Source organism: Lactuca serriola, chromosome 4 (assembly GCF_051521515.1).
Source record: "Lactuca serriola cultivar US96UC23 chromosome 4, Lser_US96UC23_V15, whole genome shotgun sequence".
Lineage (NCBI taxonomy): Eukaryota > Viridiplantae > Streptophyta > Magnoliopsida > Asterales > Asteraceae > Lactuca > Lactuca serriola.
Genome location: NC_136411.1, coordinates 32,217,440 through 32,235,479, shown reverse-complemented (window position 1 = coordinate 32,235,479; position 18,040 = coordinate 32,217,440).

The window sequence follows — 18,040 nt, the reverse complement described above, 5'->3', positions numbered from 1 at the left end:
AATTTTGAAATATTAAATTCTGAAACCCTAGTTTTGAAAAGTTCAAATTACACCCTTATGGTTTTATTAACTTAATTAAGTATATAATTAAAAGAGGGTTAATAATTCCATAATGTTTTGGTTTATATTTAATTAAATTAAAAGTATAATTTATTAAATTAGACCACCTAGTATTTTAAAAGTAGAAATACACCTTATACTATATAACATTTAAAAGTTTAACACAGTATATATGTATGAGTAAAGAGCCAGTCTTACCATTAGTAGGCCTCATTCACGAAGCTGGTCTCTAAGGGGTGTTTAAGGAAATTCCCTATAAAATGGCGATTGAATGGGTATCCACTCTTACCCACCGCACTCTTGACTAGTGGAGGGTCGTCAGCCGAACGGGTAGGATAGGACACAACCTTCCATTATAAGTATAATGAAATACAAAGTAACTAAACGCTTTTATATATTCCCAAATCTTAGTTACTTTAGGAAAAGTGAATTTGATGCAATTCCATGGAATTACACTTTGTACCCTTGCCGAGACAATTAGTGGAGCGTGTGTGGTTAACCGCCACACTAAGTTGGGATTGGCATTGGTGGCAAAGGATGACTCAATGTTTCTCATAGATCGATGGAGCGTGTGTGGTTAACCAACATGTCAATTAGGTGACTGTAACATTGATGGCACCACATAAATTCGAATGGTTATTCACACATTATTTGTGATCCTCGGCATCGCAGTCACATATGAATGGCATAATCGAGATTAAACATGCCATTGAAAAGTTCAATGAATCTCAAAGGATCTAGGAGTTTCAATTCATTTAAAACTTAAACCCTCAATTTTCGTTTTAATGGTGGAAATTGGTAAATCGTTATTTACCTACCTTCAAATGTTCTGCAATTTGGATTACAACATCCCTCTTCCACGTTGTAGAATATTGTGTTTGTTCCTAGCCTTAATATCTCATTTGAGTGTTTTATTGAGGACTCAATCAACTAACTTGAATTTCTCCCGTTTTATAGATGTCAAAATCTGACAACTATGGTCTTCCCGAATCCTTAGGAAAAAGTTTTTCACATGAAGATGATGTTCCACGATTGGATTGTGGAAATGGAAATCATGCTTCACTTCCTCCACCTACTCTAATAATTCTCCCTGACCCACGTGTTCGAATACTTGAAAAGTTCAAGGTCACTCAAGCCCTATTGACAAAAAGACACAAAGATGGAAAGTCTGTATGTGCTCATGTCTTGGATATGAAGTTGCATATTGATAAATTGGGAATGTTGGGTGTCGATGTCTCAAGGAAGTTGGCCGTTGACTTGGTTCTTTAGTCACTTCCCGAATCATATAGTAAGTTCATTAGAGAGTACTATATGATGGACCACGACGTAAGCCTCATTGATTTGATTTATTTGCTTATTGTTGTTGAATCAGCGATGATTTGGCGCATTGGTCAAGCAAATTTGTCTGGAAAATCAATGTCCTATCCTTCTATGGGAAATGGCAACATTGGAAGTCTAGGAAATTTTTCTCTACGCAAGAGAAAGGATACATCTGAGATAGTCCCGTGTACCATACCAGAAGAATCCATATGATTCTGCTGCCAAAGGAGGGGACATTGTTTACGAAGCTGCCCTTACTACCTGAGAGATCTAAGAGATGGGAGAGTCAAGATGTATGACTCTCCTTCAGGTAAAATCCATTATCTAACTCTATTAAGTTACTTTTTAGATTCTTAATACATGATGTGATAAGATTGCAATTGGTGTTTTGTAGGATCGAAGAAAAAGGAAGCTTTAAAGAAAAGAAGTGAGCTGAATCTGGTCATGAAGAAATGGATTTCGATCGCATGATTCAAAGATCGGATTTTTAGCTGCTACTTTAGAGTTAGGACAGATTGCTAAATAATATTTACATATTTTTCATTTGTAATCGCATTGTAAGGACAAGATTTTTCCGCAATGAAATAAATTTTAATTTTTTCTTATTTATGTTTCCTTACGATGGCTTTTATGAAAATTGGTGTTTGAATGTTTCTATTGTTAGAAATGTAGTGATTTATGAACATTGGTTTGGCATGCGGAATTAAAGATTGCACAATGAACACGGTGATTTCGGAGTTTAAGAGATGTATTAAATATGTATGGTGTTACAAAAAGGGACATAGATCTACATCTACATAAATAACACACACTTACACACTCACTTTTACACCTCTCAAGCACACCTCTACAAGTGGAATAAACCCACCTTATATAGAGGTGTTTACATGTATCTCTCTCACTCTCTATCTCATAAGTCATAAGGCTAATACACCACATGCAAGTGGGTCTACAAAAGTCAAACCATTTACAAAGTCATACATGGATAACATTGTACCCCAACATTCTCCCCCTCAAAGTTAGGAATGGATGACCCACTTCAAATCTTCCAAAATCGAGCAACTACGCGATCCGAGCCTCAAGCGTGACACATGTTGAGATGAACTTCAAATCTTCAATTCTTCCACGATTCTTCAATTTGGGCTCTAGGATGTGATACCAAATGAACCGAGCATCAACGAATGATCAAGAGCTTCTCAAACTCCAAATAATCACCCTAAAGTTGAGCATAAAAACACACCTAAAAAATCTTCAATAAGTCCAAACCCATCTCGAACCGAAATCACTTCCGAATCTCCAATCACATCATTTCATAAACTTCAAAAATTCAAGGTCACTTCGGTCTTCAAGTTCGCGTAATATGAAAAATTCAACTTCGAATTTCCATATAAATTTCTCCCCCTTTTTATAATCGAAATTTGATTATAAAACCATCAAGGAAATAGAACGTAATCTATTCGGAATTTTTCATGTCAAAACTCCCCCTTAACATGTGGCATAAAACAGTCGACTCAAAATCTTTGCGATTAAAAATCTTCGACTATCGCGATCAAAAATCTTCGTTAGTCGACATCGATTCCCAAATCTTCCACAATCGAATAATCAACTCCAATCCATTCAATTTCTTACTCATTATTCGATATCAAGCAAATCAACTTGACCAAGCCTTCACTTTCGTTATTGACTATCTATAAACCGAGTTCGACGATTTGACTGGTTAACAACCAAAATCAAAACTCCAAACTTTGATTTTGCAATCAGTTCTTCAAATAAGACCCTCGAAATCACAATCAAATCCAAAATCGTGAATCGTCGACCCGAAATGCTTCGATTTCAAATCAACGACTATTAACCATTCGATTCTAGTCCTTCATTCACTTTTCAAAGTACAAACCCATCGATCATCACATAACCAACTCAGGTTTTGAATATCGACACCCCAAACACAATCTACTGATGAAATCAAATGAGCCTAGCAATCGACTCCAATACCTTTTGAAATCAAAAGTCAATTTTCGTCATCTGTTTGCTATCAATCGTCGACCATCAAGTCTTTCTTATTCGCTTTTCATTCCAGTCGATATCTATATTCAGCAACCCAACCATCATCAATCGAATTCAATTCTTACTCAAAGCCCAATACCACTCAAAATTGAGTTTGACTCCTTAGCCATTTGATTTCCGATTCGAATTCAATTCTAGCATGTGAGTTTGACTTCAATCCCCATTCGATAGTCGTAATTCAATGATCGAAAATAAAAAAAAAAATCAATTTTGACTTTTTGTTTGACTTGTCCTTAACCCATCGTAACTAGTTTTTTCTACTGCAAAGTCGACAAACACAAATCGATTTTCAGATCAAACACAAATTTCAAATCCTTTTCGTCTGTTCTTTAAATGTTCTTCACTGAGTTCGTTAGAACAAAATCAAACAGTTCTTCATCTTGTCTTCATCTTCCAAAATCGAATTAGAAATCAAATTTCCATTTTCAAACAAAATCAGATTTGTCTACATCAGTTCATCGTAGAGTTCTTCAAATCGATTTTGTTGGAGAAAATTGAATACGATCAAGAACAAATTGAAATTATCAATGAAGCATCGATAATCAAGAACTAATTGAATAATCAATGAATAACTGATGATCAAGTAGAAACTGAATCAAACAATCAAAGATGAAACAATGCGATTATACTTCAATAACAATTTCGATTGTGATCTGAGACATAAGTCTTCGATGGTACAACTGGATAAGCAAACATACATGTCGATCTAGGAACAGTGTTTTTAGAATAATCCCAATTGATGACTTCCGATATCAATCAACGATACGTCGATATTGGATTTTTTTAAAAGAATGATTGGGCTCCTAATAATTGATCAATGAACAGTAACGGGCTCAAATGATTTATGAACAGTAAATTTTAAAAAAAGGATCACAAAATAAGTTTTGGGATAAATCAAGAAAATGATTGTATCACAATGAATTTTGGGCTTAAAACTCGATTCAAATGAACAATTGCAATTTGAGAATCATATTGAACAACAAATAGGATTGGATTGAGACTTTGAGCAATCGAAAAATAATTAGATCATAATAAGTGGGGGTTTTTCAAAAAAAAATTGATTAAATGAGTCAAAATGATCAAAAATTCAAGAACACAACGCATGAATCAACGAGATTTAGAGAAATCATAGAGAGACTCACCATAAATGTTCCAATTGTGATGATTGTAGCCAAACTGAGAATCGTTTCTTCAAAAAACCATGTTGATCTTCGAAGACCCGCTACGATACCAAATATAGTGATTTATGAACATTGGTTTGGCATGTGGAATTAAAGATTGCACAATGAACATGGTGATTTCGGTGTTTAAGAGATGTATTGAATATGTATGGTGTTACAAAAAGGGAGATAGATCTACATCTACATAAATAACACACACTTACACACTCACTTTTACACCTCTCAAGCACACCTCTACAAGTGGAATAAACCCACTTTATATAGAGGTGTTTACATGTCTCTCTCTCACTCTCTATCTTATAAGTCATAAGGCTAATACACCATATGCAAGTGGGTCTACAAAAGTCAAACCATTTACAAAGTCATACATGGATAACTTTGTACCCCAACAAGCAATATTGTGAATGGATTTGATTCTTAGTTATGTTATTTGTGGTAATGTTGGAAATTTACCAAATAAGGAAAGATTCTCATCGCCCAAGTTTCAATTAGACGGAAACTTGGAATCATGCAACTAGTATTATGTGATAAATGAGAACCTTCGTATTTGGGAAATTGAGACTAATTTCTTGTTCACATAAGTATGTGAGTCAAGTGAAGGACTATGAGATCTGGTACACAATGTTGTGCACTGGTCGAGTCCACCACAAAGAACGATAAAATATTCGTCATGATTTGCTAAAAGATTAGTAAATGTGGTTATACTTAAAAGATTAAGTATGATTCTGAATCATTGGAAAAGTTTCAATAAATAGCAGAACGAATAAGAAGAATCAATTAAGCAGGAAGATAAAAGTTTCTCCAATCTGAAAAGATGGGAGAGTACTTAATTATCAGTTTTATGATTAACTTAGTGATTATATAACCGTGTCACAATTGATCCTCTAAGGACACCTTAGTACACTAGTATGGCTAAGAAGAGGAATCAAAAATTGTTAAAATGGTTAAATCAAAAGGTGAACCATACTTCGTTCCAAAATCAAGTCTTAGAGTCATACTCCAAGATTATGACTTGAGTGACACATCTTAAGAAGTTTTAACACACTCATCAAATGTGGAGTAGAAGAAAAATGTTTTTCTTAATCTTGCACGTTTGAAATTGGTAAGTTATGATGTCATGGATAAGACAAAGACCAACTTGTTGGGTTAGTGTCTAAGTCCATAACTATTTTGGTATGTACTTGACCCGATGGTGCATGGTCCTTTTGGGTTGCCTTCACCAAAGCAACTTGATAGGATGAATTATGGAGAGAAAGAATTAAATATGATTTATTAATATATTATGAGAATAATATATTAAAGGAGAAATCATATTGTTAAGAATTAATAAGAATTAAGTTTGTGGCTAAAAGAGATTAATTAAACTTAAGAGACTGGAATTGTAATTATAAGATAATTGCAATTGGGCTATGGATTACCTTATAATATAAGGTTGGATGAATTCTATGGGGAAACCCATTAGAAATCGTCCAAGGCTTATTAAAAAGGGGTTCATGGGTTGCTTAGGGATTAAGCATCCAAATTAGGGTTTCCTTGTTTGATAACCCTAATAGCTTCACTATTTAAAGATCCCTAGAGCACCAAAAACGTGGGCAAGTAACTCCTTAGGGTTTTGGACAGTTTTTGGGTGTCTCCTTCTCATCTCTTCTTCATCCTCTTGCTTTTGGTGTTTGTGAACCATTAGAGGAGTGACATTTGTGACTCTAAGCTTTCTAAAGTCAATACAAGGAGGATTTGAGATTGTTATTGCTACATAACAATCAAGGTATGATCTAAACCCTAATTTATATGTTATATTGATTATCATATGCTAGATCTAGGGTTTATAGTCTTGGATGAATTGCATGTACAATAGAGAAACCTAGATCCAAGCATTAGGGTTTGTATGAGCACATAGGATGTTCTTATGGCTAAAACCCATCAGTGGTATCAGAGCCTTGATTGGTTTCTATTGTATTGATGCCTTGTATGTTTGTTCAAGTTGCGAAATCGAGTTTTGAGCTCCCTTCCTGATGAACTCGGCGAGTACCACAGTGTACTTGGCGAGTAGGCCTCAACTCGGCGAGTACAGTGTGGTACTCGGCGAGTTCGAGCGTCAAATGGAGCTATTTTCGGCATTTCTTGCTGTTTTACTCATGGATACTTGCCTTATCTGTTTTAGATCATTAAAATCCGATTTTATACATATTTATGAGTATATCCTTGATTAAACAAAAGATAATTACCAATTGATTGGATAATAACTTCCTTATATGATAAAGTTTGATTATTTGTATTAATTGGGTAACTTACTTTGCAAGAAATTGAAATTAGGTCAAATATAGATGATGATGAAATTAATTGTTTAATTTATATTATTTGTTATTTGATCCTTGTGTTATGAAAAGTTTCAATTTTTCCCCTTTAGGTTTTATAGTTTAAATTTGAACTCAAAAGTTTTGTTTTGAAATTTAAATAGTTGAAACCCTAATGTTTTGAAATGTTTCAAAAATTGCCCTCAAGTTTTGGAATTTAAAAGTTGATTAAAAGTTTAATTTAGGAATGTTAAATTCTAAAACCCTAGTATTGTTTTGAAAAGTTCAAATCACACCCTTATGGTTTTATTAATTAATTAAAGTGTATAATTAAAAGAGATTTAGTAAATCCATAAAGTTTTGGTGTACAATTTAATTAAATTAAAAGTATAATTATTAAATTAGACCACCTAGTATTTTAAAAGTGTAAAATACACCCTATACTATATATAACATTAAAAGTCTAACATTATATATATGTATGAGTAAAAGTCAATCTTACCATTAGTAGGCCTCATTCACGAAGCTGGTCTATAAGGGGTGTTTAAGGAAATTGCCTATAAAATGGCGATTGAATAGGTATCCACTCTTACCCACCGCACTCTTGACTAGTGGAGGGTCGTTAGCCGAACGGGTAGGATAGGACAGAAACCTTCCATTATAAGTATAATGAAGTACAAAAGTAACTAAATGCTTTCATAAAATTCCCAATCTTAGTTACTTTAGGCAAAAGTGAATTGATGCAATTCCATGAAATTACACTTTGTGCCCTTGCGAAGACATTAGTGGAGCGTGTGTGGTTAACCGGCACACTAAATGGTTCTAAGCAAAAGTAGCAAAGGGTGACTCAATGTTTGTCATAGTTCGGTGGAGCGTGTGTGGTTAACCGACACATCGAATAGGTGACTGTAACATGTGGGGGGCACCATGTAAGTTTGCATGGTTATTCACACCCGCTTTGTGATCCTCGACATCCCAGTCACAAACTAGAGGGGCATATCGAGATTTAAACATGCCATTGAAAAGGTTCAATGAATCTCAAAGAATCTAGGAGTTTTCAATACATTTAAGACTTAATCTGTTTTTCGTTTTTCATTGTGGAATATTAGTGAATCGTCATTCACTTACCTTCGAATGCTCTGCAATTTGGGTTACGGCATCCCTCTCCCGAGTTGTGGAATATTGTGTTGGGTCCTAGCCTTAATATCTCATTTGGGTGATTTATTAAGGACTCAATCGATCAACTAACTTGAATTTGTTTTCTCCTGTTTTGTAGATGTCAAAGTTCGACAACTATGGTCTTCCGAAATCCCGTGGAACAAGCATTCCACATGAAGATGATATTCCACGATTCGATCGAGGAACAAGAAATCATGCTTCACTTCCTCCATCTCCTCCCGTTATTCCACAATATCGAAGAATTGAAAGGTTCAATATCACTAAAGCCCTATTGGAAATGAAACATGAAGATGGTAAACCCGTGTGTGCCTACGTTCTAGGAATGAAATCACACATCGATAGGTTGATAATGTTGGGTGCGTCATTCCCGGATAAGTTGGCTGTGAACTGGGTTCTGCAGTCACTTCCTGAATCATATAATGAGTTCAAAAGAAAGTATTATAGGATGGATCATGACGAAAACCTCATTGACCTAACTTACATGCTCATTGCTGCTGAATCATAAATGATTTGGCAAAGCAATGGAACGTATTTGTTGGGAAAGTCAACCAACCATGCTTCCGAGGACGTTCTAGGAGAACCGACCTGCGTTTGCTGCCAAGAGAAAGGGCGTTGGATACAAGTCTGCCCTAAGAGCCTGAAGAGTCTAGAATATGGGAGAGTCAAAGAGTATGGTTGTGCTTCAGGTAAAATCCACTATCTAACTCCATTAAGTTCCTATTCATTGATTCTTAATACATAATGTGATAAGATTGCATTTGAATGTTTTGCATGATCAGTGAAAAGAGAGGAAGCTTGATAAAAGAGCAAGATGAGTCTAATCACGAAGAAATGGATCTCGATCGCATGAATTCGAAGATTAGATTTTGAGCTTAGAAAGTTATGATAGAATTGTTAAGGATATTTGATTACATAGTTTTTCAGTTGATTTTGCATTGTAAGGACAAATGTTTTCCGCTGCTGTTATGAATAAAAAATAAATGTTGGTTTGACTCATTTATTTATTTATTTCCTTGCAATAAAATCGTTATGAAAAGTTGATGCTTGCATATTTCTACAACAAATGGATGTGATTCTTAATTATGTTATTTGTGGAAAGGTCAAGAATTTACCAAATAGGGAGAGTTTCTCATCGCCCAAGTTTCAGTTGGACAGAAACTTGGAATAATGCAACTTGGTTGCACGATGAATGAGAAATTTCATATTTGGAAATTAGACTAATTCGTTGACAAGTGTCAAGTGAAGGACTAGGAGATCGAGTACACAAAGTTGTGTGTTGATCAAGTCCACCACAAGAGTAACAAGACATTCGTCATGGTTTACTAAAGGTTTAGTAAATATGATTATACCAACAAGATTAAGTGTAATTTTGAATTGATTGAAAAGGTTTAAATCAATAGCAGAACGAATAAGAAGAATGAAGTAGGCAGAAAGATAAAAGTTTCTCTATTCTAAGAAGAAGGGAGAGTACCTTTTATGCTTTATGATAGGTCTTAATGATTAAGAACCATATCTCAATTGATCCTTTAAATGAATCTTTGTGCAATTGTATGTCTAAGAAAGAGGAATCTGGAATTGAAGAAATGGCTAAATCAAGAAGTCAATCATACTTCGTTCCAAAAACAAGTCTTAGAGTTAAGATTATGACATTGAGTGACAAGTCTCAAGAAGGTTTATAACATTCATCAAGTGTAAAATTTGGAAAAAGGATTTTCTTATTTTCGTACATTTGAAATTGGAAAGTTGTGATGTCTTGGATAAGACAAAGACCAATTAGGACCAATTTTATGAAATGTTTTGTCTTGATAAAAACTACACTAACTCTTGAATATTCGTTTGTCAAGAAATGTTCATTGACAAAAGAATCTTATATGTCAAGGAGTCAGTGGGAGTCTTAATGGTCTTGAAAATTTTCAAGAACTAATCAAGAATAAACCTTATCGATCATCACTATCACACGAGTTGAGGTTTACAACCTATCGTGTTGACACTATCTTGTTTCTATGGCATTCCAATTGAGTTAATTATGCATGTGAGTTCTATGAGTTCTCATTTGAACACATAAAAGGCAAGCACCTTGATCAATGAAAATTACATTGATAGGAAAGGGTGAGCTGCTTGACTACTTGGAAGACATGGTGGGCATCCGTGTTACGATAAGGCAAGAAATCAAGATTGAGAAAGTTCGGTCCATATGAGTTTGAATTTGTCGTAAACTTTGGTTTTGACAAATTCACATGAATAGGAACACATACACCATTAAAATCTAAGTGTCATAAGATTCCATCCTTCATGAAAATGACTGTGAGAAAATACTTTCACTAAAAGAGATTTTAAGAAGATAGTGATTGTGATAATTGGATTCTCGAATTCAATTATGGTTACGGTATCCCTTTCCATGGTTCGAATTGTGAGATTTGGCAATTAGTCTTAATTGTTTAGACACACATATGAGCTATCTAAAGGAAATGTGTATAAGCTTAGATAAAGGATTATCAAAGCATTAGGTATTAGAAACATGAACTTAAGAAATTCAATAAGTATTGTTTTCTGGAAGTTAAGTTGGTTTCTGAATACATGTCAAAGCAAGTGGGAGCATAAGTGTTACGTTTATAATAATCATCATGATAGTGGGAGCATAATGTTATGATTGTATGATTATTAAGGCAAGTATTGCAAGTTAGCAATATTAATTATAGAAAACAAGAGTCATACTTTGCAAAGTAGTAAGGATGTAAAGTTGTTTTGCAATAATTAAGGGAGAGAATATTATGCTTCATTTCAAATCTAAAAGCTTAGGTTGTGGAATGTTAATAAATTTAGTCAAGGATACATAGTGTGTTCTTAAATTTCGATTATGATTACGGCATTCCTCTTCATATTTCGAATTATGAGAACGTAGCACATAAAATATTATGGCAGAAGATTGATAAAGTATCAAATCGTTATGTAAGACATTGTGCATCGTGTCCCATACGCTTCGGGTATAGGATCGATTGCAAATGCTATAATATTTGACCATTCAAATTTTTTTCCAAATGTCTAGCGCATTTAGAAGGAAAAAGGACAAGAATCGTTTTGACTAAGATAATTAAACAACTATCAAAGGACAATCCAGGGTTCGCCGAGGATTGGTCCCTTGTGAGTAGTTGGAAGTATGATATTGGATGGACCATATCGACTTTATTATGAATAGATAAGATTCTATTAAGGATGAGTTGTCATATGGAAAATATGGAAATGTTTCCATGTTGGGAGTTAGATATTGAGAATCAATGTCTAGATTTGAAACTTTTATGCAAAAGGATGTTCAAAGGAATGTACTTTGAGTGAAAGACATCACATCTATGGAATTGTCTTGTAACAATCTCCGATAGAGGACTTTGTAATTTCATTGGCAATAGTCTTTGTGACTTTTGTGCTATGACATTACGAAAGGATCATTGCATAAAATGTTAGAATCTAGCATATTCTATAACTGGCAAGAATTTGATATTCTTTCACTTGTGATAAGGATTGGGAGTTGTGAAATGAGTATGATTGGAAAGGTGTTCATTTGATCTATTTCACAAAGTAAGGACCGTAGGTTAGCATTGTGTGTGTGCTAAGAGCATGGGACAAGTGTGGTAAGTAATTCAAGTAAGAAGTTGATTACCCGAAACGACAAATAATGAGTAATCGATATGGTGATAAATAAAAGGTGTTTTATTTATACTCAACGGTTGAGGCCATATGGGATTAGTATTATTCTTGTGTTTCACTTTGCATGTTTTGACTTCCTGAATAATTTAATTGGTTAAGAACAGTCAAATTATTCAAACGGGCCACAGTCGTTCATATGTTGGAAGTAGGTATGAATGAAGACTGTCGTGAATTGGTGTGTGGATTGTCTAAAGAGCATTAGACATAAGCAAATGTTTGCTGCAACGTTCATGAGTGCTTATGAATATGATTTGAGCATTGGATTAAACCCACGCTCACTTGGATCACTTCATGGATTTCATCACGAGTGATTGGTGAGACGATAACATCTTATATTCTTGAAACCGAGATGTGTGAGTTGTATCTTGCGAGTCGGTTGCACATTGATAATATGTAAACGCACCAGTAACTTGGTGTTATAAAACATATTGTTGTGTGTGATTTGGTGAGTGAGTGCAAGCGAGCATTGAGTCAAAGTTTATCCGTTCCTTTTATCCAAAGTAGGATAAAAGCGATATCTGTGGGTCCCTCGATGATTTAGTGATGGCACCTAAGCGCTTGGCCAAGCCGGGACTAAATTGATGTGTTCAATTGTAGCTGTTGTCAGTCGTCATAAATCTGAATTCGGGAAACAACACATAGACAGAGAGAATGATTTAGATCCATGTCTCAGTCTATACGATGTCTAGGATGGAGGAATATATGATCCGTTATCTAAAGGACACGCGTATCTGATAAGATCAGAGTTGACAGCGGCTTTAGAAAGCTATGATTGCAGATCAGGATCTGAAGTCATACACGGAATAGTTATTAGACTTATCCAAGTGGGAGACTGTTGGATTAGTGTCTAAGTCCATAACTATTTTGGTATGTACTTGACCCGATGGTGCATGGTCCTTTTGGGTTGCCTTCACCAAAGCAACTTGATAGGATGAATTATGGAGAGAAAGAATTAAATATGATTTATTAATATATTATGAGAATAATATATTAAAGGAGAAATCATATTGTTTAATTAATATTAGTCAAGAATTAATAAGAATTAAGTTTGCGGCTAAAAGAGATTAATTAAACTTAAGGGACTAGAATTGTAATTATAAGATAATTGTAATTGGGCTATGGATTACCTTATAATATAAGTTTGGACGAATTCTATGGGGAAACCCATTAGAAATCGTCCAAGGCTTATTAAAAAGGGGTTCATGGGTTGCTTAGGGCTTAAGCATCCAAATTAGGGTTTCCTTGTTTGATAACCCTAATAGCTTCACTATTTAAAGATCCCTAGAGCACCAAAAACGTGGGTAAGTAACTCCTTAGGGTTTTGGATGGTTTTTGGGTGTCTCCTTCTCTTCTCTTCTTCATCCTCTTGCTTTTGGTATTTGTGAACCATTAGAGGAGTGTCATTTGTGACTCTAAGCTTTCTAAAGTCAATACAAGGAGGATTTGAGATTGTTATTGCTATATAACAATCAAGGTATGATCTAAACCCTAATTTACATGTTATATTGATTATCATATGCTAGATCTAGGGTTTATAGTCTTGGATGAATTGCATGTACAATAGAGAAACCTAGATCCAAGCATTAGGGTTTGTATGATCACATAGGATGTTCTTATGCCTAAAACCCATCACAACTAAGACCAATTGTGTGTAGTATTTGCCTTGATAAGGACCTACACTAACTCTTGAATATTTTTTTTTGTCAAGAAATGTTTGTTGACAAGAGAATCTTATATGTCAAGAGGACGGTGGGAGTGTAAATGATCTTGAAAAGTTTTAAGAACTAATCAAGGGTAAACCTATTGTTAAACACTAAGCACACTACTTGAGGTTTGTAACCTATCGTGTTGACACAATTTTTGTTTCTGTGCCATTCCAGTTTAAGTCAACTATGCATATGAGTTCTATGAGTTCTCAATTAATTGCATAGAGGCAAGGCATCCTGATCAAAAAAACTTTTAATTAAATTTAGTCAAAGGACATATATATGTGTTATGTTGAAAAGATTCAACATAAAGGAATTCTATATATGGAAATATTATAGCAGGAGACTGGTTAAGTATCACGTTTTTCATTATGAATCGTGTCCCACACGCTTCGGGTATAGGATCGATCGCATATGCTATAATATTCGAACGTTCTAAAATTTCCAAATGCATAGGGCATTAAGAGGGAAAAAGGACTAGAATCGGATTTGACTAGAATAATTAAACAACTATCAAGGACAATCTAAGGTTCGCTAAGGATTGGTCGGTTGTGAACAATTGGAAGTGTAGTAATGAATGGACCATAATGACATTATTATGATTAGATATGATTCTATTAATAATGAGTTGTCATATGGAAAATATGTAAATGTTTCCATATTGGGAGTTGGACGTTAAGAATTTATGTCTATATTAGAAAATTTTATGCAAGAAGGATGTTCAAAGAACTGTACTTTGAATAAGAGACATCATGTCTATGGAATTGCCTTGTAACAATCTCCAATAGAACACTTTGTAATATCGTTGGCAAAGTCTTGATGACTTTTGTGCAATAAGATTACAAAAGGGATCATTGCGTAAAATGTTAAAATCTAACATATTCTGGTGGTAGCAAGAATTTTGTCTCTTACACTAACAATAAGGATTAGGGATCGTGAAATGAGCATCATTGGAAATGTTTTTCAATTGATCTATTTCACAAAGTATGGACCATAGGTAAACAGAGTGTGCATGCTTGGTGCATAGGACAACTGTTGTTATAATTCAGGTAATAAGTTGATTATCTGAAACATTATACAATAGATAATGTGTAATCAATATGGTGAGTAAATAAAAGGGGTTTTATTTATACTCAAAAGTTTGGTGCCATATTAGATTCAATTATTATTGTGTTTCACTTTGCATGTTTTGACTTTCCGAATAATAAGATTATTCAAACCATCCACAGTCGCTCATACTTTGGAAGTAGGTATGAAAGAAGATTTTCATGAATTGGCTTGTAGATTGTCTAAAGTGTATTAGACATAGCAAAATTCTGCTACAACATTCATGAGTGCTTATGAATTAAGATTCGAGCATTGGATTAAACTCACGCTCACTTGGATCGCTTCATGGATTTTATCACGAGTGATTGGTGAGACAATAATATCTTACATTCTTGAAACCGAGACGTGTGAGTTGTAATTTACAAGTCGATTGCACATTGATAATATGTAAACGCACCAGTAACTTGTTGTTATAAAACCTATTGTTGTGTGTGATTTGATAAGTAGGTACAAGCGAGCACTGAGTCGAAGTTTATCTGTTCCTTTTACCCAATGTGGGATAAAAGCGATATCTGTGGGCCCCTCGATGATTTAGTGATGACATCCTAAGTGCTTGGCCAAGCATGGACTAAGTTGATGTGTTCAATTGTAGTATATTGTCAGTCATCATAAATCGGAAATCAGGAAACACATGAACACAGAGTATGATTAAAATCGGGAAACATACGAGATTCATTCTTGACGTTCTATATATCGACAAATTCGTATTTATGAGGACATCAACTTCCATTTAGATTGTTTTGACTAACAAGCAACCGATATACTTTTCATCTTTTATGACACACATTGTTGTATCGGGTTGAACGTAAAACTTTTAAAAATCATAAATTATGCATACGAAGTAAAATTTGGGCGTTCTTTATACTCATGAAGCTGTCATCACGACTACCATAATTTTCTTTATGATTATGTATCCTAAATAATCTTCTTTTTAAAATGTTAATTTATAAGATTTCCTACAAATATTATATACTCATAATATGTGTCTATATAACGTGTATACAATAAATAAATATTTATATACATTGTAACACGTATAATGAACAATTATCTTATTCAAGGATTTTAACTATTCAATAAAATGAACAATTATAACTAAAATCATTTAATCGTTTAGTCATAACTTATAAGCATTATAGTGTCAGACCCCAATTTGATAGGGAGTAGTTGGTCGTAGAGTCATGGGGTGCACGGAGGTGGTGCTCAAGACCACATAGCTAATACAATAGGTATACATGAGGCTGGAGACTGTGCATGGATGGCATTAGAGATATACAGGTTGGCGTTGGTTTGATCTCGAGTTCTAGGTCGTAGATTTTATACCTTTGAAGGTGTCACCCTGGAAGGGTGTTATTTGATTTTGGAAGCGGGGTAAGTTAGGCCCCAGATTCATCAGACCATGCTGAGTGATTGCTAGGGTGGGCAAGGGTGCTTATCGGTTGGATCTACTCGAGGATCTTAGTCAGATTCATTACACTTTTCATGTCTCCCATATACAAAAGTGTTTAGCAGATTATTCAATGGTAATGCCTTTGAACGACATTTAGGTGGAGAGAGACCGATAGCCTTATTGATAGGAAGATAAAGGGCTAACGCAACAAGAAGGTGACTTTGGTAAAGGTGTAGTAGCAGCACCGAGAGGGTTCTAAGTGGACCTAGGAGCCTGATGAGGAAATGCACGAGCATTACCTAGAGTTGTTTATTGTTATGGATTTTGAAGAAGAAATTTGATAAGTAGGGGAGAGTTGTAACATCCCTATCATCGGTATGTAAATTATTTTGGTTCTATTTTGCTTACTTGCTCAAAAACTGAATATCGAAATTTATCGCAATAGGTGCGAAAAGCATCTTTAGGGTGTGACACTCCTAGCCCATGGGGTGAACATGTATTTAGGGTTTTGGGGGAGTTTAAATGTAACATCCCAAGATTTTGCAGGTATTCCAAACCCTCTTCTATCATTACTTTGTCATTTATAGTCCTTGGGGTTGGAAGTGAAGAGCCAAGATAAGTTTAAGTGACAAGTTTGCAAACTTGGGCCAAGAAGGAGTATGATGCGCTTACATAAGAGTACGCTAAGCGTACTAAGGTCCGCCTTAGTATGTTGGGCGTACACTTGTGTACGCTTGGCGTACTAATGTCAAGGTGAAACCCTAATATTTAGGGTTTGGGGCTTATATTAACAACATTATGAGCACCAAACCTTCCCTTACCTCAACCTCCACTGATTATAGTCGTCTTCCCCAAACCCTAGCCTTTCCTTTGTGTGTTTGAGCTTATTGAGTGTTTTCTTGAGTGCTTTAAGAGGAAGGTATTGCATCAAAGAGTTGGAGAAGAAGATCAAGCTTGTAGATCTAAAGTTAGCTTGTGCCCTAGAAGCTCTAAAAGGTATAAAGCTCCAAACTTTATGCATATATGTATAGATCTTTCCATTTTTCTTTAAAAGAACCATTTATTGTCCCAAAAAGCCATAAGGTGGTGCATGATGTGATTTGGATGAAAAGGACTGTCCTTCTAGACTCTTGAAGGGACCTTGAGTGATAAAAATGAGGTCCCATTAGCTGAATGTGTCCCATGCATGGAAAAAGAAGGTCTTAATGGACATTAAGAGCTTTTTAGACGTCCAAAGTAATAAAGTTCATGACTTTATGGGTCCTAGGCATGTTAGGTCATTGGATCTGAAGTTTAGACTTAAGTGCTTAAGCCATTATGCACTTAATAAGGTTTTGGCAAACCGTCGAGTACGCCCAACATAAATCCAATACGCCCAACCTACTAGGTCAACCACCCCGATGGTGGTCAATATCTGGACAAGTATGCCTCACGTACCAAAGGAGTATGCCCCGCATACGTCCTCTGTTGGGCCTTTGACAAATGGGCTTCGGGTTTTGGGTTGTTTATGGACTAATTGGTTTTGGGCTTTTGCTGGACTTTATGAATAAGATATTTTGGGCCATGTAGTGATAATGGATCATGGGATTAGGCCCAATTAGGAAGTTCGGCCCAATTTAGTAAATTGGGCCAATAATGGGCCTTATATACATATGGACTTTCAAGGTTATGGACATGGTATTGGGCCTTGGCCCAATAAAGAGAATGGACATGATGGATTGTGTGGAAACATAGTCAAGACTGTAATGTTGAGTATTGACTTGATATTTATTATGTGATAGTTCGGGATTTCCGATGAGACAACGATCAGAGATTTTCGGTACTTCGGCACTACTTGCGAGGTGAGTTACCTCACTATACTAAGGGGTCTAAGGAACCAAGGCCAGCCCATTGGATATGATATCCTAGTAGTGGTAGTATGTTGAGTATGAGTTAGTGTTGCATGCTAGTTGTTATGTCAGTTAGGTAGATCTGTAGGACTACCTGTAGTATTATGTAATCATCTGTATGTGCATTAGTTGTGTTATATGTCGACAT